A 26,744-nucleotide genomic window follows, 5' to 3' on the forward strand; every position below is an offset into this window, starting at 1 on the left:
TCCACTGTGCTCAAACTGTGCAGCTGGAGGAAGGACTAAGGGACTTCACACACCTCCTGCTTCCTTCCTCTGATGATACAACTCCTGTGCGGTCTCAGGATGAGGCAGAACAAGAGATGGGCCTGGGTGTTAAGGACCCAGACTCAGCAGGCCTTGTTGGTCCAGACAGGAGGTGTTACAGATGCTGGGGTCCCAGAGCCACCTAAGTTGTCTGCTGGGAGCTCTGGGCATCAGCTCAATGGGAAAGCGTGGACCTGCATTCCAAGTAGGCATAGTCGCCTCTCAAAGGCTCAGTCCAGTCAGGATCCCAGAAATGCCAAGCCGGTGGTACACGCACCATGTCTCAGAACAGATGCTGGTGCCTGCGTTCCGAATGACACGGGGGACATCTGATCCTCAGAGAGCACTGGGCGTGTGGAAATGAGTAAACAGATGGCTGAGATCAGTCCAAACCCAGAGGACAACTAAGCAAATGTGTCCGCTCTTGGTAGGTTATGCCAGAGTCAAGCATCCATGACTCCATTTTTCTCGGACAAAGGGACTGTGTTCGAGGTGGGCTTCCACCAGAGCCAGCCCTGGTGTTTCTGCTGACTCAGTGTCCCCAGAGCTGCTCTGACAGGAGTGAGACCCGAAGAGCAGACACTGGGATAAACCAGCACCTTCTGCTTTTTTTTAATTATTTTTATTTTTTTCTCTTTAATTTTTTTATTAAGGTGTTATATGTGTACATATTTTACCAATCCCCCCACTCCACTCCCATACATGCCCTTCCTCCCCAGAGTTTTGCGTCCATTGGTTATGCTTATTTGCATGCATACAAGTCCTTTCATTGATCTCTTATCTCCCCCATATCTCCCTACTCTACCTTCTGCTTTCTGATCATGTTGCTTTGCTGCCTACTGCTACCGCACCCCATCCTCTCCCCCATCCTTCCTCCCCACTGCACCTTCTACCCCATGGGTTTGCACGTTGTCCTGCCCCTCGCCCTGTGCCCTCCGCACTGGGGGCTGGACAGCCTTTCTCCCCCTACTCCAGCCCCAGGCTGACACAGAGCCCTCTGTCTTCCCGTGGAATGCAGTAGCAACGCTGAGCGTGGTGCTGGACAAGGAGCCGGCTCCCCCTATAAACTTTTTATAGCTTAGGAAAACAAACATGCGGTTTAAGGTCTTTGCATAGGCAGTGCTTGCCGAGTTGGAGCTTGCTCTACAGATCTACGAAAGAAAATACTGGAAGAGCCAATAAATCTCCGAGCCAGCCGAGGGACCGTAGTCCAGAAATCTCGGGGTGGGTTTGCTGGTTTGGGAGATAAAAGAGGAGTTATCACGGCAGCTGCCACTTCCCTCCCCTCCCTCTCAGAATCTGCCTACCTGAGTTCCGTGGCTGGGCTCCTGAGTTTTCCGGGGCAGGGACCTGCGAAGAGATGGGGGAGTCACAGCCTTTCCCTATGTGGGGCCCCTGGGGATGATGTTACCAATGAGGAAGCAGGGCCCAGCGAGAGAAAGTGGAGGAAGTGACCTGCCGGGTCACACAGCTCATTAGAGCTGGAACCAGGGCACAGAAGTATTCTTCATTCAGGCGGCTCTCCCTCCAGGCATGTGCTGTGTGCTGTGTGCTCTGTGCTGTGCGCTGTGCGCTGTGCGCTGTGTGCTGTGTGCTGTGTGCTGTGGGGTATGTGCTGTGGGTGGGATGCAAGAGCCCACTCATGCAGGCGTGCCTGGGGCAGGGCAGCCTGGAGAGCCTTGGAGGCCACTTGTGAGGTTTAATTCCTGGGTTTGTGAGGGAGCAGAGAGCCCAGAGGAGAGAGAATGATGACGAGGTTTCCAAATGGAACACTGGGTAGTAACAATAAAAAACAACATTGCTCCTGCTACCATTTATTAAACATTGACTCTGTGCCAGGATCTGAAGTCACCCCACCAAATTCACACAGCCCGAGAGGCCGGGATTACCATCCCTATCCCTCAGCTGAGAAAAGCTGCAGCCACTTGGCTGGAGAGTGGCAGGGCCAGAAGTCAAACCCAGGCTGCCCGAGGCCCGGAGCCCATGCACCTGTCCAAACAGCTGCTCCTGGAGCAGGTTATGGGAAGGCAAGGAGACTGGGTTAGGCCGGACGAGTCTGAGGTCCCGGGGGGACAGTCAGGCAGACACACAGGTCCAGGATGGAGACGGGCATCATAGAGGGGCAATAACACTTGGGGTCACCAGCTGCAGAGTAGATGTTGAAGCCAGAGTTCATGCATAGGGAGGGGTGCTGGAGGGTCCGGTGGAGACCTGAGCACATTAGTGGTTAATGCAGACGGAAGGCTCTGGAGGTGGCTCCGGCCTTGGGTGCTGCCACGGGGAAGGGCAGGCCGCAGCAGATGTCCCTGCCCAAGCACCATGGCTCTCGAGGCTGGCCAGTTGCTCTCTAGTGAGAAAGAGGCTGACCCCATGGCAACGAGGACATGTTCCTCGGCTGTGGTGTGCCTTCCAGGGAGGTTCACGCATTCTCTCTGGGCCAGGCCCACAGTTTCTGAATCAAACAGCCCTACCGCGGGACATGCCCTTCCAACGGAGTGTGTCCTCTCCTCGGAATTTCTCCTGAGGACATACTCAGGGCCATACATGAGGATGTTCATCACAACACCCTTTACATTCAATGCCTCCCAATAAGTGATTGGTCAAACAATGAAACATAAATTGTAGAATAGCATTGATGGCCAATGTTTTTGACACATTGTTAAATTTTGAGAGACAGGCTATAAATAGTATGAGTAGCTCCATACAATTTTTTTTTTAAAGAAAGAATGGACATGTGTGTATATTTCAACAGTTGGTAGATCGTGGAATCATGATAGGAAGTTTTCTCTTTTTTTTACTTTTCCAGACTTTGCAAGGTTGGTTTGTTTCTTCTCACATCAAGTATACAGGGAAGGGTGGGTAAAAGTAGGTTTACAGTCGTTCCTATGGAAAAAGGCATCAGGGTTCTGATGACTACAATATCTTTATTAACTCTGCTCTGCATACTCACAGCTGTACACTTACTCTTGCCCACCCCTGGTATAGTTTTTATGATTTGAAACAAAGTGCTTTCTGTAGGGCTGCATCGTGAGTAGTAGCAATGACTAGCCTGCTGGTTATTTCATGCCAGGTGCTGTTCCGAGTACTTTACCGGAATTAAAGAATGGAATCCTCAAGAGAATTCAGACGAGGGAACCATGGCTCAGGAAGGTCAGGCAGGTTGCCCGAGTTCACAGAGCTGGGATGAGGCAGAGCTGGAACTCAAAGCCACGCCCTCTGCCTGCAGAGTCCATGCTCTGAACTACTGCATGACACCACTGCTCCCCAGTGAGGAAAAGGTGGTCCCGTGGCTCACAAGAACGTAGGATGACATGCATGTGCTACTATTGGTAGCTGGGGCTTCCTTGATACACCTTGACTCACTGAGTGTCCCAGATGGCAGTGCTCAGGCTCTGTGCTCAGTGAATGAATGAATGAGTTAAGGAAGAAAGGAATGCATGCATGCAAGTGACAGCCCCTGCTTATCCTCCACGATCTGAGAAGGAATCCCAGCAAGAAGGAGGATGGCTCCAGGTGGCATGGCTCTGTCCCCACCAGGAGGGCTTTGCCAGCTGTGGTAGATTATTGCATTGGTTGCCTCCAATGGACCATGTCTCCCAGAATTCACACTTTTGTGTGGTCCCACCCACACTGACTCTGGGGTAGGTCATCTGGTTTGCTTTGGCCCATGGACATTATCAAGTCTGAGGCAAGCAGAGGCTTGGTATTGTCCTTGCACAAAGGGCTTGTCTTCTCAGAATGGTTCCTCTTGGAGCCCAGCCGCCATGCTATAAGGAAGTCCAGGCTAGACCACTGAAAAGTGCAAGGCCATGGAGAGAGGCCCTGGAGAGTAAGAGGTCATCTTGGGCATTCCAGCCACAACCAAGTCCCAGGTGAATGCAGCTGCTGAGTGAGCCCAGCTAAACTGCCCAGCTGAGCCCAGTCTGCCAACAGATTCATGAGAAAGAATAAATCGAAGAATGTTACTATAAGTTATTAGTTTATTAGCTTAATTTACTAATAAATTAAAGAATGTTACTTTAAGCCACTGCATTGTGGCTGGTTTGTTTTGCAGCCACAGGTAAATGACTTACTGGTTTTCCTTTCCTGGGACAACTCTTGGGAACAAACTCACGCACATTTATTAAAACCTACTCTGTGCCCAGCACTGGGGGTTAATAATGAAAGGACTCTAAATCAGCTGCTTTCCCCACATTTCCCCACGTGGTAAAGCTGTTCTAATTGATATATTTGGTGAACAGGCATGAAACCATTGGATGCATTGACGTTTTACTTTATTATAGTCATAGTCTTCCTGACAATCCTGGATCCCTGCTTTGCTAAATGATTTGCCCCCCCCTCCCCCCCTACCCCGTGCACTTAGAAGGGTCCTGGGCCCTCAGAACAAAGAGGAGAGAAGAGATGGGGAACTAAGTAGTCTGACCACGACATCATCTGCTCTATATATAGCAGGTAGGAGGGGTACTGGGTTGTGTTTCCAGAGTTTCATGAATATGCAACTGCTCCCTGAAGCCCATAACCTAGAACATGGAAGCTGGGGAGACTCAGAGATAACCTGGTCTGAGGTCCTTGTAGACAGGAAGAGACCGAGGCCCAGACCTGAGAGGGGCACACAGGGTTTCTTTTCTATCGCTGGCCTTCCTCCTGGCCAGAGCTCAGCTGCAGCCCACTGGCCGCTTGGCCCTCAGCTCCCCTGCTCTCTCTCTTCATGTCCCGGCCTCCTCCTGCTCAGGGCTTGCTTTGGTGGCCAAACCAAGCTGGGCTGAAGGGGACAGCTTCAAAGAGGGAGTGAGAAAGTCCAGCTTATGAGCAAAGCTATACATGTTAACCTCCTCTTCAGACAATACCCATGAGACTGCACAAGGGTGTGGAGAGAGAAGCCCACTTAAGACAAACTATGTAGAGGCATCAGGGGGAGTCCCTTCAGAAGCCAGCCAGGCACCCCATCATTTTGCTCTCCTTCTTCGCACGACTTTTGATCTGGGTGTTGCTTTCAGGGAGCCATTACACATTGGAGGGCAAACCAGGAGTGCTTGGAGTCCTATGTTCCAGGCGTCCTTGTTTTGTTTTTGTTTGTTTTTTTAAAAAAATACATTTTATTGATTTTTTTTTTTTTTTTTTTTTTACAGAGAGGAAGGGAGAAGGATAGAGAGCTAGAAACATCAATGAAAGAGAAACATTGACAAGCTACCTCCTGCACACCCCTCAGTGGGGATGTGCCCACAACCAATGTACATGCCCTTGACCAGAATCAAACCCGGGACCCCTCAGTCCGCAGACCGACACTCTATCCACCAAGCCAAACCGGTTTCAGCCAGGTATCCTTGATTCTTACTGACCCAGCCTAGAGGGGCAGGGGCATCGGGCACCTCGTTGCAGACATCGGCCCGCCAGGCCTCACTGAGCTGCTCACTTCTTTGCTGCTTCCCAGTTTCCTCCTTGGGAACAGTTGGGGAGAGCCAGGGCGGAAGGGAATTCTGTGAATCAAGCACACATCTGGAAGGAGCTGGGGAGCTTGGGCGGCTAGTCCAGCCAAGTGTCATCATTTCGCAAAACCGGGAAGTGCAGGCGTGGAGGGGGTTCCTCGAGGCCTGGGGCTGGCGGGCTCGCCGCCAAGGAGAGACAGGGGGGCGATGCTCCCGGGCGGAGGACGGGATGAGTCAGGCCCCTGGTGTTTTCCTCACATGGTTTCAGTTCTCAGGTCAGGATCTTGGCGCCCGCGGGGAAAGCCTGGCCCGGGCCGTGAGGAAATCCTGAGCGGTGCACCATCACGCTCGGATCAGGCGTGGCTGGGAGGCGAGCCGCTGCTGCCAATAAGTGATTTACAGCATGTTCCTCATGTTTTACATTTTCATCATTTCATGTTGCAGCCCGATCTCCAGTAATGGGATCTGCAGAGGTGTCCGCTCCCGGACTGCTGCCCGCAGAAGGATCCCAAGTGGGGAAGCCTGCCCAGTCTCAGGCACTTGGCCTTGATTTTCAATGCGGCTCCGACATGTCTCAGAACCCTGGGTCTCCAAGCCTCCCAAATGAGCACCTTCCTAGTGCCCCTCCCTCCCTCGTTCTTCACACCTCAGACTCCCAGGGCCTTCTCTGAGCCACACAGTCCAGGGTGCTGTGGGTGGGAAACTTGGGTGCCCTGGCAGCAGCAGGAAGGAGCCCTGCACCTTAGCCTCCCCCGGAAAACCTAACCCCCACCCCAGGTGAATCTTCTACCCCTCGCTGTCTGAGGGTTCTCCACTGATAGGAATGGGAATGACGCAGCCCCTGTGGAGAGCAGGCGGTTCCTCAAAACGTTAAGCATTGAATTATTATACGACCCAGTAATTCCGCTCCACGGTGTACACAAATGGAAAGCAGGGACTCAAGCAAATACTTGTGATTTTTAAATTATATTTTATTGATTTTTATCAGAGAGGAAGAGAGAAAGACAGAGAGCTAGAAACATCGATGAGAGAGAAACATTGGCCAGCTGCCTCTTGCACACCCCCTACCGGGGATGTGCCCACAACCAAGGTACATGCCCTTGACCAGAATCAAACCTGGGACCTTTCAGTCCGCAGACCGACGCTCTACTGCTGAGCCAAACCGGCTTCGGCTCAAGCAAATACTTGGGAAATCATGTTCATAGCAGCATTAATCAGAATAGCCAAAAGCTGGGGGGGGGGGGGGGGGGGGGAATTGTCCCACACCAGATGAATGGATAAACAAAATGTGGTATACACATAAAATGAAATATTATTCAGCAACAAAAAAAGGAATGGATTGCAAGGTGGTTGAATTCTAACATAAGTGAACGAAGCCAACACGAGGAGTCACGTTGGGGATGACTCCGCGAAAGTGAAGAAGGGAGCGTCATTGAAAAGGGAGTTGGGAATCATGAAGAGGGAGCTCTCACATACCACCACTCACGGCACCCTGCAGACTCCAACAGAAAAAAGCTTACTGCACTACTCAGGCGGGAGAAAGGATGGTTTTCTACTTGCCTAGCAACAGACCCAGCCAATGAGAAACTGCCATGACTCAGCCAATGGGAAGTGACTATACTTTGAACTCTGGTTTTTTCTGATGCACATTTAATTGATAACAGCTCATCCCAACCCAACTCCCCTTTTTCTCCATAAAGTGATGGTCCCTCTTCTTTGTTCTTTGATTTGCCATCATTTTCAGGTCTCCAATTGCAATTCTTCTGTCATTCCTGAATAAAGCCATTTTGCTGATAAAATTACTGGCTGTTTTATTGTTAAGATCCACAACTGTATTTATTTGAAATGTCCAGAGGAATAAAGCATATCAGGATTGCCAGGGCTGGGTGGTGAGGGGAATTAGGAGTGACTGCTTAATGGGTACGGGTTTCCTTTAGGGGTGATGAGAATGTTTTGGAACGAGATAGAAGCAGTAGATGCATCACATTGTGAAAATACTCCAATCTCCAGTGACCTCTCCTCCAGTGACCCCTCCTCCCCTGAACTCCTGAAGCAGCTGTCAGGGCCTCTTCTTGGGTACTTACTTTACCGGGCGTGGACATAGGTCAGGCATATGGAGCTGGTGTTTGGCAATTCAGAAAACACAGCATCAACCACACTTTGTGTTTGCTCTTTGAGAAAGTGGCCTGCATCTTATGCATTGATTTTATCTTTTGCTCCTGGTCAACATTCAATAAATACTAGCTGCTGTTTAAACAGACCTGCTGCTTGTGGTTCTCTCAAATTTGATACCAAGGACTTGACAAACGGGTGAGTTGACCCTGGCTTGTCCCTGGACTGTGGAGGAGAGCAGCTGCCAGCAGGGCTGTGATGATGGGCAAGGGGGAGCAGGGGCTCTGTGGATGGAGGGGGATGCCAGCAGCACCCAGTGCTAGCCAGGGCGAGCCCTTCTGGTCAGGGTTCCCATCTTCCCAGGCCAGCCCAGCTTCCAGGAGGGCAGAGAGCCAAGCGCCCTGTCCTGGCTCCTCCCAGGCTTCGATAGAAGGTCCCCTTAGTTCCCTCTTTATATTGTTACTTATGCTTCTTAAGACTTTAGGTTTCGAAGACTCTGGCTGAAGATGAACAGAAATGCAGATGGGGCCTGGTGGGAGGTGGCACATCCAGAGCGTTAAGGATGAGCCCAACACCTGGGTATCTTCTCTCTCGCAGTGGCTTTGAAATTGCTTTTCCATGTAGAAGTCCTTTGGTTCCATTTGAAAATAACGCTGAGGAGGCACCTCGTCGGGGGAAGGGTTAAGATAGGCCCCTCTGCCTCTCTTTGGCTGTGAGGACGGGGTTTGGGACTGGGGAGGGGAGAACAGGCAGGCAGAGGGGCAGAGACTGTCAATCCAGGTTCGGGGGCTGTCAGTGGGAGGAGGGGCTACCGCCTGGGGAGGAGATCATGGGGGTGCAGAACACCAGGAGGTGGGTTGGCTCAAGAGCAGGGACAGAGAACAAAGAGAGTGAATCCTTCACGGAGAGAAAGGGAAAAGAATGCGGGGAGGGGACCCGAGCACAGAGGAGGCCTCCCCCGCTTCTCTGCCCCTCCACAGGCTGAGGTTCTCCGGCTCCCCTCTCACATATGGGCCTAATTCAGGTAGAGCGAAATCTCGCATTGCTCTGGTTAAAAATTATTGCTTCGGATAATGAAATCTTTGTCATTGGAAACTCCAAAAGAAAAAAAAAAAAGAGGGGCCTTCAAGCCGTGACTTATGGGCAGTGTGGTGATGGAAATGAATTCATCATCCCATTTTCCTGCATCGTAACCAGAGGACAAGCCTGATTCATAACTGGGCCGCGTGGGGCCGTCCCTGAGGGCAGGGTGGCGGCGGGCCCGTGGAGCAGCCAGGGGGAGCTCCTGGGACCAGGGGGTGTGGGAAGGGAGCGATAAGCATCTCATTGGCACGCTCCGGCCTCATGTTTTCCCGAGGATTTGCCTGAGCTGTCAAAACATTTCAGGGCTACGCAGACTGTCTGCTTCTGCAGGGGAAGCCCCTAACAGCGCCATGGAAGGAGCCGTGCTTTTCTCTTCGAGCCCTAAACTTCACACCCACATAAAAACCTCCCAGGCAAAGCGGTGGATGGCCGGGACTCTCTCTCTGATCGTGGCACTTTTCATCTGAGAAGCACAGCTTGCTTCTGATTTCATATTTCACTGATCCCCAGCCCCCAACTGCAGGGCAGTGAAAGGGAACAAGGGGCTGAATCTAATGGATAGAAGAGGAATTTAATGGGGGCCCAGGGATGGCAAGCGTGTCGCACGTGGAACCAGGAGCCTCAGGGCCCAGGTCGAGGTCAGGGTCTCCTCCTCAGGCCTCCACGTGGCTCCCACGCTGGGCCCCGCATCCCCTCTGTCTCCTGGTGAGGGTTTGGCCACCTGGGACCAGGTGCCTGAGGTTGTGACGGGCCAAAGGTATTTTTGTTTCCCTGAAGCCTCGAGGTGGGTGAGCAGAGAGGGGATGGCAGCGCTGGGTGGGCAGCACTGGGCGGGGTGGGCAGGGTCAAGGCCTGCTGAGCCAGGGAGGAGGCCACCAGGCGGTCTTGGGTTCCTGGGTGATGTCTGGTTGGGATGTGATTCCCCTGCAGCGATTCTCACGGGGAAATGGGGCGGAAAAGTGACCACGGAGGCGGCTGTGGCTGCAGAGACAGGGACGTTGGGATGGACACCTTTGCTGGTGTTCCGAGCTGGCCACTCATTCAGTCCTTCACCAAATGTTTGGCGAGAGCCGGGACCCAGGTGCTGGGGACCCGGAGGACAGCACAGGTTCGGCCACACTCTCATGCTTGGGGAGGGGTCAGATAATAAACAATGATTGAATAAATGAAGGAAGGAATGTCAGGCAAGAGCCTTGACGAATACATGGCCGGTTGAGGAGGGAGAGAGGGCCTAGAGGCTGCTTTGGGTTGGGAGGCCAGGACTCTCCAAGGAGGACCCACCCACCTGAACTGAAGCCCCCAAATGGGATGGGAACTGCCAGGTTGAAATCTAGGAGAGAATATTCCAGAACAGGGCAGAGTCCCTGAGGTGGGAATGGACAGACCCAACTCACCAACCACTGCCAGCAACTGAACATGTTCCTGGAGCGACACTGGTCAGCAGCAGAGGTCACCCCCGGCGGGGAGCAGGCGCCAAGGCCTGGCCTGAGCTCTCCCTCCCAGGACCAAGGGCCCAATGAGCTCGGCCCCTCGCCCCATCTGGCTCCGGCTCTGCCGAGAAGAGGACCAGTGGTAGAACTTAGGGGCAGGCATCCCCGATGGGAGCCCAGGCTGGCTGTTCACTGGCCGTGGCTCTGAGCAAGTCACTCAACCACTGTGATCCTCAGTTTCCTTATCTGTTAACTGGGAGGATAACTGCCTCTCAGGCTGGCTGTGTGGTTAAGCAATGATGGCTGTACAGGCTTTAGCATGGCGAACCCCCCAGGCCTGCTGCTTTCTGAATCCTGCCTTGTGCCAGCCCTCACCCCACACCCTGGCCTGGTACAGGCCCAGCCACCCCACAGTCTCTCTGGCTCTCAGGACGGCCTGTTCTCTCGGGAGTCCGGGCACTGCTGCTGGAACTATGACGAGGAGGTAGCACCACTATGTCCTGCCTGGGCCATGCGGACCCCTTCCCAGAAGCACCCGCTCCTTCGTCTGCCGACCCCTCTCCTTCAGGCCAAGGCCTCGGCCAAGCCCACGGTCAGCCCAGGAGGAAATGCCACGGGGAGTGAAGACAGATCCGAGTGCCATCCCAGCTCCGCTTCTTACCAGTTGTGTGACCTCAGCAAAGCTACTCAGCCTGTCTGAGCCCTGTGTCCTCATCCCTCAGGAACTGTCCTTTCAGAGGAAGGAAGGTACTGCTTCACCGCAACCTGAGTCCGTTTCACGTAGGAGAAGAACGATCTTGGTTTAGGAAAAGGGGAGGGAGGGCTGGAGCAGCAGGACCTGACGCTGAGGGGAGGGAAACCGCCTGGGAGCTTCTTAACCTGTTAACCGGGGAGTTCCCTTTTTAATGATGCAACCTGTAACGGGCGCTTACTCTTTCACTAGGACGTGTCAGTACGTCACGCCGGAAGGACGTAATTTCATATTATTTTTTTTTATTTATACTTAATGAAAATAAATGAAATATATATATATTTTTTCACTTATTTATATATATAAAGCACAAAGGAAAATACAAAATTATTAAAAAAAATAATAGAAAAGAATACCGACAAAAAAAAATGGACACGTTGAATTAAAAAATTATAAATTTTACAAACAATGATAAAGATTACAAAAAATAGCCGAAACCGGTTTGGCTCAGTGGATAGAGCGTTGGCCTTCGGACCTAAAGGTCCCGGGTTCGATTCTAGTCAAGGGCATGTACCTTGGTTGCCGGCACATCCCCAGTGGGGGGTGTGCAAGAGGCAGCTGATCGATGTTTCTCTCTCATCTCATCGATATTTCTAACTCTCTATCCCTCCCCTTTCCTTCCTCTCTGTAAAAAATCAATAAAATATTAAAAAAAAAAAAAGATTACAAAAAAAATATATACCGTCCCTCTCGGGGCGCAACATATATTTCAAGAACGTATTCATACGTCCTACCCGTTCCCAATATTGCTTACGTTTGAGGTATTAAAGGTCCCGCTCGGTTAACAGGTTAAGAACCTCAGAGCCCACTGCTCGTTTCCTCTGCCTCTCGGAGCAGGTGCTGCTTCTTGCTGTTGCCCACGAACCTTCAGGAAAACCTCTCCACTCAACTTCCGTGCCTGACTGAATACAGAGGGCCAGGGTCGTCCCATCCTGGCTCAGTGCTGGGAGGTGTCATAGGAAGAGCGACACAATACAGAGAGGACCATTCAGAGGAAGCCGGGAATCAGAGCCCGAGGAAGCCAGAGCAAGTGCGAACCTTCCTCCCCGAATTCCCAGGAGCCTTAGGCCAGGCACTGGCCATGCCATCGGAGGGGGTCAAGCCTATCAGGTCTGCATCTGAAGGGGCAGGTGGCCCTGGGTGGCAATGGGTTATGCCACCTTGCAAGTCTCGGGTGAGATTCAGTGGCATCTGTAAAGGTTTATATTAAAAGGCTCCCACACAGAAGTCATGGTCCCAGCTGTGCAGGAATCATGGTGCCAACCGGCATTCTGGGGGCTGAGCCCCATCATGGCTCCTTCACCGGGCCTGGCCAGGCAGAGGGTCTGGTGATTTCTGTGAAGGAGAATTGGCTGGGAAGCTTCCCCAGAGCGGGGGAGGCCTGGCTGGTGCCTTCATGTCACCTGACAGCTCTGCACCAGCTGCTGGCTGTGAGTGTCAGAGACCACGCCTCGGAAATGAGCCACACACTCTGCAGAGATTTCTGCTCCTTTCTGCTCTGGGCTGAGTGAGCCAGCGCTGCCAAAGCACTCCCCCCTCCCCCCCCCCCCCACCCCGTCCCCATCTTTGCTCATCCTGTGGCCCCTGAGCCACCAGGGCATCTCACTTGGTCTAATGGAGACAGGAGAGAGGGAGGGGAGATAGGCAGGCAGCTCTTGGCAGAGGGGGGGAAAAAAGCCATAAAACTGCATTATTTGCTTTAAATTAAGTCAAGTCCGACCCTGAGCCCCCATTGCCAGTCAGGGGCCCTCTCAGCATCGGGAAGCATATGGGGCAGAAAACAGGGCAGCCTTGCTTTCAGTTTCTCTTGGTCGAAGCTCTGGGCAGGGGCTCTCACATGGGCCAGTGGGACCTCTCTTACCCCGGGGCCCAGCCTGCCCTGGGCTGCGCAGGACTTTCCCGGCCGTGGCACTGAGAGTCCTTTGTTCTGGGAACCCTTCAGTTCTGGGCAACTGGGATGGCAGGTCACCCTCTTCTCACTGCACCACTCAGTGTGCCAGGTGGCCATGTCTGGAGAGGGCCCGTCACCTCCCTGGGGCAGGGTGGGCGGGTTGCAGGTCCTACAGACTAGGGAACCCATGGCTGCTCTGTGTGGGTCCCCTGTCCCCATCATCTTGCCCTTGCTCCCATTGCATGGCCTGGAGAAGGGTGGTCCCCAGCAGCCCTTCCCCCAGCCTGCATCAGGGGCCTCCCCAGTGCGGCAGGAGCTCAGTGGCTTCTCAATGCAACAGAGACAGCCCAGCCTTCATGGACATCTCAGTGGTGTCACTGCAACAGTCCGCATGTGAAGGCCCTCCGCTGCTCAGACCAGGGGCTGCTGCCAGTCTGTGCCGCTGTGGCAGGCTCCCCCGGGGCTCAGGGAGCACAGCTCCTTGAACCCAGAGCTCAGAGAAGGACCTCAGGTAACGAGAGTGCAGCCCCAGGGTCCGCAGTCCCCTTCCCCAGCACCTTCACCTGCGAAGGCTACATACGGGTTCCCTCCACCCAGAGCCAGCTTTCCCGCAGGAAGGGTCTCCTCCCCCGGGCACCATGCCTTAATTTGCTGAAAATCAAGACCAGGAGCCTCGGACATCTAGGCTTGCTGCTGATTACAGAAATGGTTTATGATTCAAGACAGATCTGTGCAAGGTACAAGAACCAGCCTGGAGAGAATGACGCTCATTAGCCTGTAACACCACGGCTGCCAGAACCACAGGCAGGGAAGGGGCAGTGACGGGCCAGCGGCCAGGCCTGAGCGTGTCTGTTTCACCAGCGGCAGGAAGATGTTAAAAAGAAAAAAAAAAAAAAAAAAAGACAGAAAGGAGATATTTAACCCAGGTAAGAGAACACATAGCTGTAAGCACTTGGGACGTGCTGTCTACGTGTAACCAGCTGATGCACTAAATCCACCTCATTCTTCATGCTGTACTAGAGGATGCTGCTCCATAACTCCTGGCCAGTAGCCCCGTCAGGCTGTTTTCTGCCCTCAGAGGGGATAAGCCGTATTTCTCCAGACAAGGTTCAATTTCTTTAAAACAGTCTGTAATTGGGGTTTAAACATTCTGTGAATGGCCAGTGTGTTCCCAAGTAGCAGGCCTGTAAGCATTGTCATCCAAGTCCCCACAGGTGCCTCTCTGACTTCCAGGGCCAAGGGCAGGGTGAGGGGGACATGGCCGAGCGATGTGGTGACATCTCCCGGGGAGATGAGGGACGTTTCTGAGCACCTAGAGCGTCCTGACTGTCCGGCCGTCCCGATGTCACCTAGGCAATGCTGTGGGCCCTCCACTGGTCAGCTGGGAGAACCCGGCCACACGTTCCCACCGAGGAGATGCCCTCCTTTCATTTTCCAGAGCTCAGCTCTGCAACCTTACCCAGCAGGACCTCTCCTGTTGGACCCATGGGGGCGGGGCATGTGCTGGGGACTCAGGTCCTGGTCCACGCTCCCTGGATCTCAGCCTTCTGCCTTGTGGCCTGGGGCCTGGGTCCACTTTCAGGCTCCCTTTTCCTCTCCCTCAGTTCCTCCCAGTTAAAGCTGCCCTTCGCTACACCTCCTCTAAGTGAACTAAATGCCATATTTTTGGAGGGCTGGTCTGACTTCCAGAGCCAGAGGAAACTCGCTCAGCACAAATGTCACTCACCGGGATTTCCGATTCTCCCTCCACATGGCATTATATTTCTCTGCCCCTCGGAGCCTGGCTGGCTACGTGACATGCTCTGGGCAAAGCAATGTGAACCAAAGAGGCATCTGTCACTTACTGCTGGGCACATACAGGAAGAGCCAGCATATCCAGTGTGCGGATACACCGTTTTATTTGACCAGTCCCCTTCAAAGGGACACTTCCTGCTATTTCAAACAATGCTGCAATAAGTGGTGTTAAGCACGGACCAATTGGAATGAAAAGGGATTCATTACTGGGCAGAATGGAAATGGAAGTTGTAATTTAGTTAGATATTAAATTGCTCTATAGCCCTAACTGGTTTGGCTCAGTGGATAGAGCATCAGCCTGTGGACTCAAGGGTCCCAGGTTCGATTCTGGTCAAGGGCATGTACCTTGGTTGCGGGCACATACCCAGTAGGGAGTGTGCAGGAGGCAGCTGATTGATGTTTCTCTCTCATCGATGTTTCTAACTCTCTATCCATCTCCCTTCTTCTCTGTAAAAAATCAATAAAATGTATATATATTTTTAAAAATTACTCTACATAAGGCTTTGTGCCCTCACCAACTTTACTAATTTTATTAATTAAGAACCAGGGTGATCCTCAAAAGAACAGTAATAAGCAGGAAGCAGACAGGAAGCACAACATCGGAAGCAGGGAGTTACTTCTCTCTCCTCCTACCTGCAGTCTCCTTCTAGTGCCCCCTAATGGCAGAGTCCGGGGGGCAGTTTGGCAAAGCAGAATGGTTTGCTGCATCCCAGCCAAAAGGTCACAAAGCAGAAGAGAGAAGGGTGAGTTTGGAGCTGAGAGTGAATAACATACATTGGAACACCTCAAGGTGTGTTGTCAAACATTTGCATTTTTGCCAACCTGATAGGTGAGAAATGGTCTCTCAATGGAGTCTAAACCTGCATTTCTCTTATTCTGAGTGCGATGGACCATTTCTTTATAAGTTTGGGGGCCATTTATATTATCTTTCTGTGAACTTGCTGGTCATACCCTTTGGCCATTTTTCCCGTTGAGTTGTTGATCCTTTTCAGCAACATCTTCGTGCAAATGAGCAGTTAGCCGAATGATTGTCTACCGAGTGCAAGTTCATATGTAGAGAGGAAGATGAACCCCGGGGAATGAAGTTTTCTGGGGGAGTTTTGGGCATAACAAAACCCAGCTTGACTGACCATCAGGCCTCTGAGTGACCCTCACAGCACACGCTCTTAGCTCAGAGTGATATCCTTGTGTCACTCAGGCATGACCTAGCAGCCACCTGGGACTCTGGCCACCTTGGACTGTGGCTTACACAGTTGTTTGTACATCTGTGGTCTCCGTGGTGGGCCCTTGGGCCTGCTGGATCCTTATTTGTGCCTGAAATACAGGTGGTCACTGCCAATGCCACTTCCTCAGCAGACTCGCCCAAGGTGGGAAATGCTGTCACAGAGCAGTTTCTTTAAAACCTGGAAAGTCCTGGAGAGTTGCCGTGCATTCGGGGTATGTGACATTGGACGTGGAACACACTTTCCCAGGGGAACAGGAACCTGCATAAAATGGGTAGGTCACATGGCAGGTTGGGAAGCCCCTCAACTAGACACAGCTGAGAATCAGGGAGGAAGCAGAAAGTCCTGGAACCTCCCAGAGGTCATGCGTTGGGCTCACACAGCTGAGCTTCTTGGGCTTCCGCTCAGAGCCTGCTCACTCCCCACAGGCGGGGGGAGTGAACCACACAGGGAAAGAGAGGTTTCATACTAGCTGCTGTTTAGTGAGTGACTGCTATCGAGTGGCACCTGCTTTGCTAGTTCTATTTATTGCTAACTAGAGGCCTGGTGCACGAAATTTGTACAGGGGAGGGTGGGGTGTCCCTCAGGCCATTCTGCCCCCTCTCCAATCTGGGATCCCCTTGGGGGATGTCTGACTGCCTATCTCTGTGGGATTGGGCATAAACCAGCAGTTGTACATCCCTCTCACAATCTTGGACTGCTGGCTCCTAATTGCTCCCCTGCCAGCCTGATTGCCCCCAACTGCTCTCCACTGCTGGCATGATTTTGATCCCAACTGCCCTCCCCTGTCTGCTTGATCTCTCCCCAACTGTCCTCCCCTCCTGGCCTGGTTGCCCCCAACTGCACTCCCCTGCAGGCCTGGTCATCCCCAACTTCCCTCTCCTACTGGCCATCTTGTGGTGACTATCTTGTGGTGGCCATCTTGTAACAATGTCGTGCCATGCCACCTAGATCAGGTAACTTGTGGCAGGGCACATGTGTAATAAGCCCGGAGTCAGATTTATTTACTGGAATAGAGGTTGAGGAGTTGAGTCGTGTCCTAAGGCAGAGGCGGGGTGGAAGGGCTGGAAGGATGCAGTGGAGGAAGAGACTGGAATCAAGGCAGCCCGAGGAGACTTCTCAGAGACAGTGAGGCTTCAGCTGGGCCTTTGAGGGTGAGCAGTGGGGAGAGGAGGTGAGGGGCAGTGGCATTCCAGGGAGGGGAGCTCACTGGGGTGAAGGAACGTGGTGGTCCAGGTGCAGTGGGGACCTCTGGCTCAGTCGGCATTTCATTGCTACCCCTGCAGTGACAAGCACGTCGCCTGCCCGCAGGTGCTCTGGCAGGAAGAGTTCCCGCACGGCCTGTACTAAGGGACTGGGCCCCAGGCACTTACAGAACCAGGACAGGAACCGAGGGGACCCAGTGCTGATCGAAGCTGCAGCCAGGGCCGGGGGGGGACCGTGGGTCCACCAAGGTCCTTTGGATCTCTGTGTTTTCTATTTGAAATGAAGAGGTGGTGACACCCAGATGCCTTCCGAGGTCAGCAGGAGACTCGGCCCCGCTCCAAATCCCCCAAGGAAACTCTTCCTCATCAGCCCCAAGTGCAACCACTGTTCTTCGCTCCCACTTGAGAGGATTTCCCCTCTTTAATGCAAGAGGAAGCACATTCACTGTTTGTTTTGAGGCTTATTTACAAATTCCACCGGGTATAGAAAGCACCCAATACATAGTCCTATAAAATAAGAGAAAGAAAAGGAAGAGTAAGAGGAAAACATTTTCAATCCCCAAAACTGTAAAAGGATTTTCAGTCAGGGACACAGTGAACGGGTCAGGTGGAAACAGGATCCCTACCCCCCGGGGCAGCCTCGGGATTTTCCGGTGCCTCCTCAGGAACTGGAATGTGGCTGGGGAAGAGAGGGTGGAAATGGAGTAGGAGAAGAAAGAGAAAAACCAAGTTGTCTTTAAAGGATCCAAGCTATAGAAAATGAGGAGCGCCGCCTCCCCTGGCAGTCCAGATGTGGACAGCTGCAGAAATGACTGCGGCGGCGGAGCCCTGGCTGATGCTGCAGCTCCTGCCCTTGGCATCGTCTAAGGGCAAAGCCAGCTCACACGACAGAGCTGGCCCCAGTGGTGGATTCCTGACATGGTGCTAACATCCTCCAGCTGAAAAGCAAGCAGCCTGGTGGCACGCGGGGGACAGGCTTCCCCGGGCCTTTGCCTTCACTCTGGGGTGTTCGGTGCATTTTTGGCAGCTCCTACATTAGTATGAACCACCTCCAGCACCAGAACCTGGCCGGGGACCCAGGATAGCAGGGGCACAGGCAGTGAGCAAGTGGCCCCATGCATGTTACTCTAGGGGTGAATCCTCTCCAGGCCCCTGCCTTACTGCTGACCCCACCATCTGGAAGCAGCATAGGCTTCTGCTTTTAGTGAAGAATGTTGACAAGTGATCCCATCGAGTAATAGTCCTGGCTCGGTGGGCAAGAGTGTACCGTAGCCACATCATTTACTACCAGGGAGACCTTTGGCAAGTGACTTACATGCTCAAAATACCACTTCGTTCACTTGTAAAATCTGGATGGTAAAGAATCCTGAATTAGAGGTGGCCATCTCATTTCATGACTTCGTTCCTCCACTTTGCTTATTTAGATCAAAACCTTAGAGACCTTGACCCTTCTCTCAGACTGCTTATCCAATCGATCAGTCAATCTTATCAGCTTTGCCTGCAAAATATAAAAACATATCCAGGATCTGAGCACTGGTTCTTTTCTGGTCCAAGCCATCATCTTTCATAATCTTATTAGCTTCTTTCTTTTTTTTTTTTTTCTTTTTTTAATATATTTTATTGATTTTTTACAGAGAGGAAAGGAGAGAGATAGAGAGCTAGAAACATCGATGAGAGAGAAACATCGACCAGCTGCCTCTTGTACACCCCCTACCAGGGATGTGCCCACAACCAAGGTTCATGCACTTGCCTGGAATCGAACCTGGGACCTTTCAGTCTGCAGACCGACGCTCTACCACTGAGCCAAACCGGCTTCAGTTTATTAGCTTCTTAATATGTTCCCCACTTCTACCTGTGGCACCCTACTGTCTATCCCCTTCACAGCCACCGGAATGATTCTGGTTAAAATGTAAACTTAGACTCTCGCTTATATCGCTTGCTCTGGGGGAAGCCAGCTGCCATGTCATGTGACACTTAAGCAGCCAATGAGGAGGGCCCTGTGATGAGGAACGGGGCTTCCAGCCAACACCTGGGTGAGTGAATCATCTTGGAAACTGGTCCTCCAGTCCAGGTTAGCCTTCCAATGGCTTCAATCTCTGCTAATATTCTGACAATCCTACATGAGAGGCCCTAAGCCAGAACCTCTCAGATCAACTGGTCCTGGATTCTTGATTCCTAGAAACTGTGTGATAATAAAGGATTGCGGGTAGTTTGTTCCATATCAATCAGTGACCAATTAATACAAGTTTTGGCACCTGGAAGAGGAGAGCTATCATAACAAATACCTATAAATATGGTAGTGGCTTTGGAACCAGGAAGTGAGTAGAAGCTAGAGCAACAGCGATGAGAGGGCCAATAAAAGCCTTAAGTGCCTTGAGCAGTCAGGATGTGGAGGAGGCTGCTGATGTAGGTTTAAAAGCAAATAAGAAATTTATTATTAGAAATTGGATAAAAGAGACTTCTGATATGTAATAGCTGAAGGCTTAGCAATAGTGTCGCCTGTAAGTTATGTGGCAATAGAAAAGGCACCCAATAAACTGGGCCATCCAGCTAAGATATCTTCACCCAAAGTGTTAACAGTTCCCCTGGTTCTTGCTACCTGTGCAACAGGGGGGAGATAAGCTAAAGGAAACACTGTTAAACAAAAAGAAACCAAGACTTTCTGATTTATTGGGTCGGCAGCTAAGTAATTGCGGGTTTCACACATATATGGCTTCTGTTGAATTTTTAGGTTTGCAGACATAGTACAAATGTAAAACACATTTTGTTATTTGATAGTTGGCTATTCAGCTGTTAATCAGTAAAAAAAGTTTTTTGATCTGTTTTGTAGTTTTCGTTTGGCGTTCGTTGAAAAATGGAAAATCAAAAGGAACATTTTCGTCATATTTTGCTTTTTTATTTCTGCAAAGGGAAAAACGCATCGCAAGCTCATAAAAAGTTATGTGCTGTTTATGGTGACGAAGCCTTAAAAGAACGGCAGTGTCAAAATTGGTTTGCCAAATTTCGTTCTGGTGATTTTTCACTCAAAGATGAAAAACGCTCTGGTCGTCCAGTTGAAGATGATGACGCCCTAATCAAAGCAATAATCAATTCGGACTGTCACAGTACAACACGTGAGATTGCAGAGAAGCTTCATGTATCACATACATGCATTGAAAATCACTTAAAACAACTTGGCTATGTTCAAAAACTCGATACATGGGTTCCTCACGAACTGAAAGAATCACAGTTAACACAACGCATTAGCAGCTGCGATTTGCTAAAGAAACGTAATGAAAATGATCCATTTTTAAAACGACTGATAACTGGCGATGAAAAATGGGTTGTTTACAACAATATCAAGCGGAAAAGATCGTGGAGCAGGCCAGGTGAACCAACTCAAACAACATCAAAAGCTGATATTCATCAAAAGAAGGTTTTGTTATCAGTTTGGTGGGATTACAAAGGAATTGTCTACTTTGAACTCTTACTACCCAACCGAACGATCAATTCTGATGTCTACATTGAACAACTAATGAAATTAAACAATGCAGTTGAAGAAAAGCGGCCCGAATTGACAAATCGAAAAGGTGTTGTATTCCATCATGACAATGCAAGGCCACACACATCTTTGGTCACTCGGCAAAAATTAATGGAGCTTGGTTGGGATGTTTTGCCACATCCACCATATAGTCCTGACCTTGCACCATCTGATTACTTTTTGTTTCGATCTTTACAAAACTCCTTGAATGGTAAAAATTTCAATAATGATGATGATGTCAAATCGTACCTGATTCAGTTTTTTGCTAATAAAAACCAGAAGTTTTTTGAACGTGGGATTATGATGCTGCCTGAAAGATGGCAAAAGGTCATTGATCAAAATGGGCAATACATTACAGAATAAAGTTATTTAGTTCCATGAAAAAATTGTCTTTGATTTTTTTAAAATCCGCAATTACTTAGTTGCCGACCCAATAGAAGCTTTCCAGAAACTCCAGGGGCCAAATGATGATAACATTAAATAACTCTCAACTAAAGCTGGGGATATGGCTGTGGAATCCTTTGTAAGATCCCAGAAAGTTTGGTACATTAGAAGACCAATAGCGTACCATTCAGCTAGGTAAAAGGTGCTCTAAAGTGTCTAAGAATATGTCTCAGAGATTCTCTTAATCAAACAGTAGGGTTTCCGAGGAGCTTACAGGAAAACTTAGCCATTGCAGTAGACGCCCAGCGTTGGAGAAGGGCTTATCTCAAAGAGATTTATGTGTGGCTTTTGTCTAATGGAGAAAACCCCAGGAACATTCATAGGAAAACCACCAATTTTAAAAAGATAATTAAATTCACACAGACACAAAAAAAGTCTCCAGATTGGACTGAAAGGGACAGATACAGTACAAAATAAATAGAGGTCTGGATCTCCAAAATTTTACTGGCAGGACCCAGACAAAGCAGGGAAAAGGTAAAGGATGACTCAGGGAAGGAAAGCAAGAGCCCCAGAGCTAAAATGAAGAGCCTAGAGAGTAGAGTCAAAAACCAAAGAGAATTGTTTCCTTGGGGAAAGAGAACTAAGTCCTTACCTAGGAGCTTACATAACTCCATTGGATTTCAGAACTGCTATGGGCCAGTATCTCCTTTGTACCTCCTGCTTTCTCATTCTTTAACAGGATTGCCTAGAGCAGTCAACCTATCCAGGCTCCAACAGCATTAGTTGGAGGGGATGCTTTGTCTGTCTTGCTTGGAGCTTATCTAAGGAACTGCACTTGAGGAGCCTCATTTACACCTAGACCCGATTTAAATGATGAGATTCTGGACTCTGAGACCTTGAAGGGCCTTGGGAAGGGGTGAGCATGTTTTGCATGTGGGGGATGTGAATCGGTGGGGGGAAGGCGAGGGAAGAGCCTCAAAGATGTCCCCCTGTTAGGAGTTACCTTGGGAAATGCCTGGGAGTTTACACCTCCCCCTGGGTGTGACCACAACACCTCCCACTGACACTGGGATACATAAGGATAGTCTCTTTTTGTTATAACTCATATTCCAGAACTCCCCTGGAATCAGACTGAAGTTAGACTTCAGTCGAACCCATTTCCTTGCCAAGCTTTTTCCATTGTCCTATCATACCTTCTTTACTCCCTCAATGACACACTTACACATAGAACCCTTATCTCATGTTCCCCTTCTAGGAAATTCAATAAAAAATACATAGTAATTATAAAGTGGTGTTCATTCAATATATGCTCACTTTATAACGGAAATCTGGGATGTTTTGTGAAGTCAGCATGGGTACCAGGAAAAAGAAGATCAAAATAGCCTTGAATGTGAAATTCAGGGCCTCCTAGGGCCTCCAAGTTGGCAGCTTTTATTTGTTTTGTTTTCCATAGTAGATTTTAGAAGAAAAACAGAGATATCATACTGCACTATCTTCACCAGCCTGAGCAAGATCCTTCTTTTATTTTATTTGATTCCATTTTCTCCTTCTGTCTGACTCACATTCTCATTTATTTCCAACTAGAGGCCCGGTGCATGAATTCATGCATGGGTGGGGTTCAACAGGCCCACCCCGATGGGTGATCAGGGGCTGGCCGTCTGGGGGAAGGGGCCGAGGGAGGTTGGCCAGTTGGCCCTGCCCCCACCCCAATCGAACCCTTTAGCCAGCTGCAGTGCACGTGATAGTTACCAGTCATCCCAGTTGCTTGGCTTTTATATATACTAGTATATACATAGCTCCTAACTTGATCAGGATGTACTACATTTTAAAATATATTGTATTTTGGGACTCGATTACTAACTAACCTTTTTTGGGGGGGGGAATCTATGTATCTGTGTTCAGGAGTAAGCATGTCTTGTAATTTTCCTTCCTTGTACTATCCTATCTGGCCTTGAAGAATTGAAGAGGAAGGAATAAATTTTTCTTATTTGTTCCTTTGTTTATATTGGAATTATTAATTCTTTAAATGAGTCATTGAACTCACTGTAAAGCCTGCTGGACTGATTTTTTTTTTCTTGTGGTTTTAAACTTGTGATGTAATTTCATTAAATAGTTACAGGATTATCCAGATTCTTTATTTCCTCTTAAGTCACTTTTGTCAAGTTGTATTTTTCTAATAATTTATCTATTTCTTTAAATTTTTAAATTAGCTGACATAAAGTTGTTCATAACTTCCTCTTATCTGCTTAATCTCTCCAGCATGGTATATGTTGGCTTGCTCTGGTTTTCATTCCTAAACGAGACCAGCTGAGCCTTCAGGTAGCATTGAATGCCTTCACACGTTTCTTTCCACTGTGCCAGCTGGTTGGCATCCCAGAGGAGCCACACGCTGACTGCCAGGCCTCGGCAAAGGCTGTGATGGGGAAAGGGGAAGCAGAGCCAGCTTTAAATCTGGAATCGTTGTGGAGGGCCCGATGCCTGGCTCGAGGGTGGAGAGAGCTGTGTGTGTCAGGTACGGAGCAGGAGCTCAGCACCGGCCACTTTCCTCTGGTCTGATATTGTGTGAAGGGCCACATCCCCCCACATGGTCTCCTTGACACATCACTGACCCTAAACTATCTCCTATCTCACCCTGCCTCCCCCCACGCAGGGTCCCCCAACTTCCCACTGTCACTGATGAGCTTGCACAGGCCTCCATGCCACTGCAGGGCCACTGGAGGTCCAGCAGAGGGGCCGTGGAGATGACAGGGCTGCCCCCGGGTAGCTTCCTGGAAGATGTTTTAAAGACAGAGCCCGACTCCCAGGCCAGACTCTTGTGATCCTAATTTGTGGCTTTGTCTGATGGGATTGGCTTCCCTCTGGCTGTTTATTTGGGTAAAGGATAGTCTTCTCCCTTTCATGTCTGAGCAGCTTCCTTCTACATTTGTTCGCTGTGAGGTCTTCTGTGTGCCTGGCCTGCAGGGAGGGGAGAGGGTGCTTCTCCTATGGAGGGAGCCCTGGGCAGGGTGGTCAGCCGGACCCTCCCTGGGGCTGCCCCCGGGGCCACCTCTGCCCTGTAGGCCATCCCTGCAGATCCCTGCCACCCTCCCAGATGCCCTGGGACTTGGGCTAATAAGATCTTTCTTTTTTAAAAGGAACTTTCCATTGTTTGTTTTAAAAGTGAAATGAGCATTTTTTCCAACCACTGAGGCGATGCTGAAGGAGCCTGTAATTTCTAGGATCCAAGACGGGGACTTAAAAACAAGAAGAAGAAAAGGAAAATTTTAAAAAGCTTTCCAATTAAAACGGGCTCCCTCTTCCTCCCCTCAGGCATTCTCTCATCCTCGGTCTCCACGCTGGGCATCAGCAGGGCTCTTACTTCCCCTCCTGCCCAACTCTAATGAGCTCATTCTTCCATCCTCTTTGCCACAATAAACGGTACCTGCCGTTAGACCTGAGGACCCGGGTCGAATCTCAAACTGAAAACGGAATTCCAACTCCTTCCAGTTCGATGCACACCAACTGGGGACATTTTGTAAAAATCGTATTTGAAAAGAGTTCTATTTTTAGTTTGCAAAGAGTTGCTGTTCCATTGCAAATTTTTAAATTTTACCTAATGCTCTATAAGGAATTCAGTCGTCCGCCCCCTTTCTCCCAGAACATTGGCCCATAGCGTGGCCCCTGCTCTCGGGGAAGCACAGGTTAATAGAAAAACTCCACTATCTTTTTTTATCTTCCCTACAAGAACTGTAGCAAATAACGGTAATACAGAATGATGAGAGCCACAGATCATGATGGGAAGGAGCAAAGGGAGCACAAAGAGGGCCTGATTAACTGTTGTTTATCTTTCTTCTGTGGCCAACCTCCCTCAGCCCCTTCCCCCAGCTGGCCAGGCCCTGATCACCCCAATTGGGGTGGGCCTGCTGAACTCCACCCATGCACAAATTCATGCACCGGGCCTCTAGTTGGAAATAAATGAGAACGTGGGTGTGAGTCAGAGAGAAGGAGAAAATGGAATGAAATAAAATGAAAGAAGGGTCTTGCTCAGGCTGGTGAAGATAGTGCAGTATGAACTATCTTTCCTCACCAGTGAGGTGAATGAAGGAGCCAGGCTGAGGAAGATGTAACCCTGCTTTCGGGGACCACAGCCTTAGGGGACAGCAGGTCCACTCCCAAGTCCAGATGGAGGCAGCCAGCTATGTAGGAAGGACCTGACCTAGTGAGGATCGAGTGCCCCAAGGCCGAGGGTGGGGAGGGACGAGTCTAGCCTGGGGAGGAGAAGGGTCCAGAGACAGGATGACCCAGGAACCCCACATACCTTTGGGGGTAGAGATTTCTCTTAGATAAACCCCAGGGAAAGAGGGACTCAGGCCTGGGTGGGTAAGAGGGTGCAGAGCAGCAGGGTGGCACCGTTGGGAGGGAGGGATGTGAGGTCCCTCCCCAGCAGTGAGGGGGGCTGCCAATCAAAAGATCTGGGAGCTGACCTGGCCGGAGCGCTCAAGTTCATTACCAGCCTGGGTTCTACCCTCCAACGTTTGCAGAGCTTGCTTGGCTGGAAAGTTTATGAGAACTGGCTTATTCTCTGGTGTCTTGGCACTTTCCCTTCATGTCCTGATTGGAACCAGGGAGGCTGTAAGTGCAAACGTTCCTGTACCTTAGAGTAAATTAGATCTGCGTTCCCGGAGAAGCCGTGGTGAAAGTGTCTCTTGTTTCCAGCGGCCCCTCGCCGCCCCCCCCTCCGCCCCCCCTCAGGAGACCTGAATTCCAAGCCGGCGCTACTATAAAGTTGATGAATGCGTGCCAGGCCCTAATCCAATATGCAATTGCCCTTCTTTTTCTCCTCTCCTTTCTGCAACGAGAGGAAGCTGGATTTTTTAATAAGGTAATAGCACCTCTTTTATATTTTCCTTTCATAAATTATAAGGAATTGAAAGCAGAATAAGGCAGCAGCTTGGCATAATGGAAAGATTACTGAACCGGGTGGGAGTGTAAATTGGTAGAACCACTTTTGGAGAGCAAATTGGCATCATCCAGGAAAGCTGAGGCCGTGCATGTCCGCAGCTCAGCTCCGCCTCTCAGGCGAGGCCGGAGTCGCCCTGGCGGCAGGTCCAGGAGATCACACAGCACTGTGGGGTCAGCTTCCCTGGGGAATGAAAAACCCGTGTCCCTCAGTGCTGATGGCAACACGATTGGAAACAGTAAAAAAAATACAAAGAGCTTAAATGTCCATCGATGAAAAGATGAGTAAATGATGGTAGCTGAGTAGCTAAAACGAATGAACCGGCCCTCTGTTTATCATCATGGTGAAATCTCAAGAACATAAAGCAAGTTGCAGGACTTGAACAGCATAACACTGTATGTATCAAGTTCAAAATCATACAAAATGATTCTATGTACTATTTATAAATATAGCAGGCGGAGCAAAGGTAGGCTTACAGTTGTGAGTATGTGAAACACAGAGTTTATTCTTGTGTTATTATTTGTTAATTATGATATTATTTTCCATATGAAAAACCATATACATACTTTGGAAATGTATCAAAACTTGTGGGAATGATGCACACCAGATTCAGGCGGTGGTAACCTCTGGGGATGAGGAGAGAGGACTGGAATCAGGGTAGGGTGTGCAGGGAACTTCAACTGTGTCATAATATTTTATTTAAAAACAAAAACTGTTTTGCAAAATAGCGGAATTTGGCAGAGCTGGGAGGGGGCTCGTTATTCATGGCGCTCCTCTGTCTGCAGAGAGCCTGGCTGTGGCTCAGCTCCGCGCCAGCCCTCGGGGGGACTCTGGGCAAGTCACAGCCCTCTCCGGCTCTCACGGCCTCATCTGCAGAACCAAAGGCTTGGACCAGGTTATCTAATGTCCCCTTTGGGGCTCAAAGC

The sequence above is a fragment of the Pipistrellus hanaki genome (genome assembly GCF_964339955.1).
Source record: "Pipistrellus hanaki genome assembly, chromosome: 7".
NCBI classification, from domain to species: Eukaryota; Metazoa; Chordata; class Mammalia; order Chiroptera; family Vespertilionidae; genus Pipistrellus; species Pipistrellus hanaki.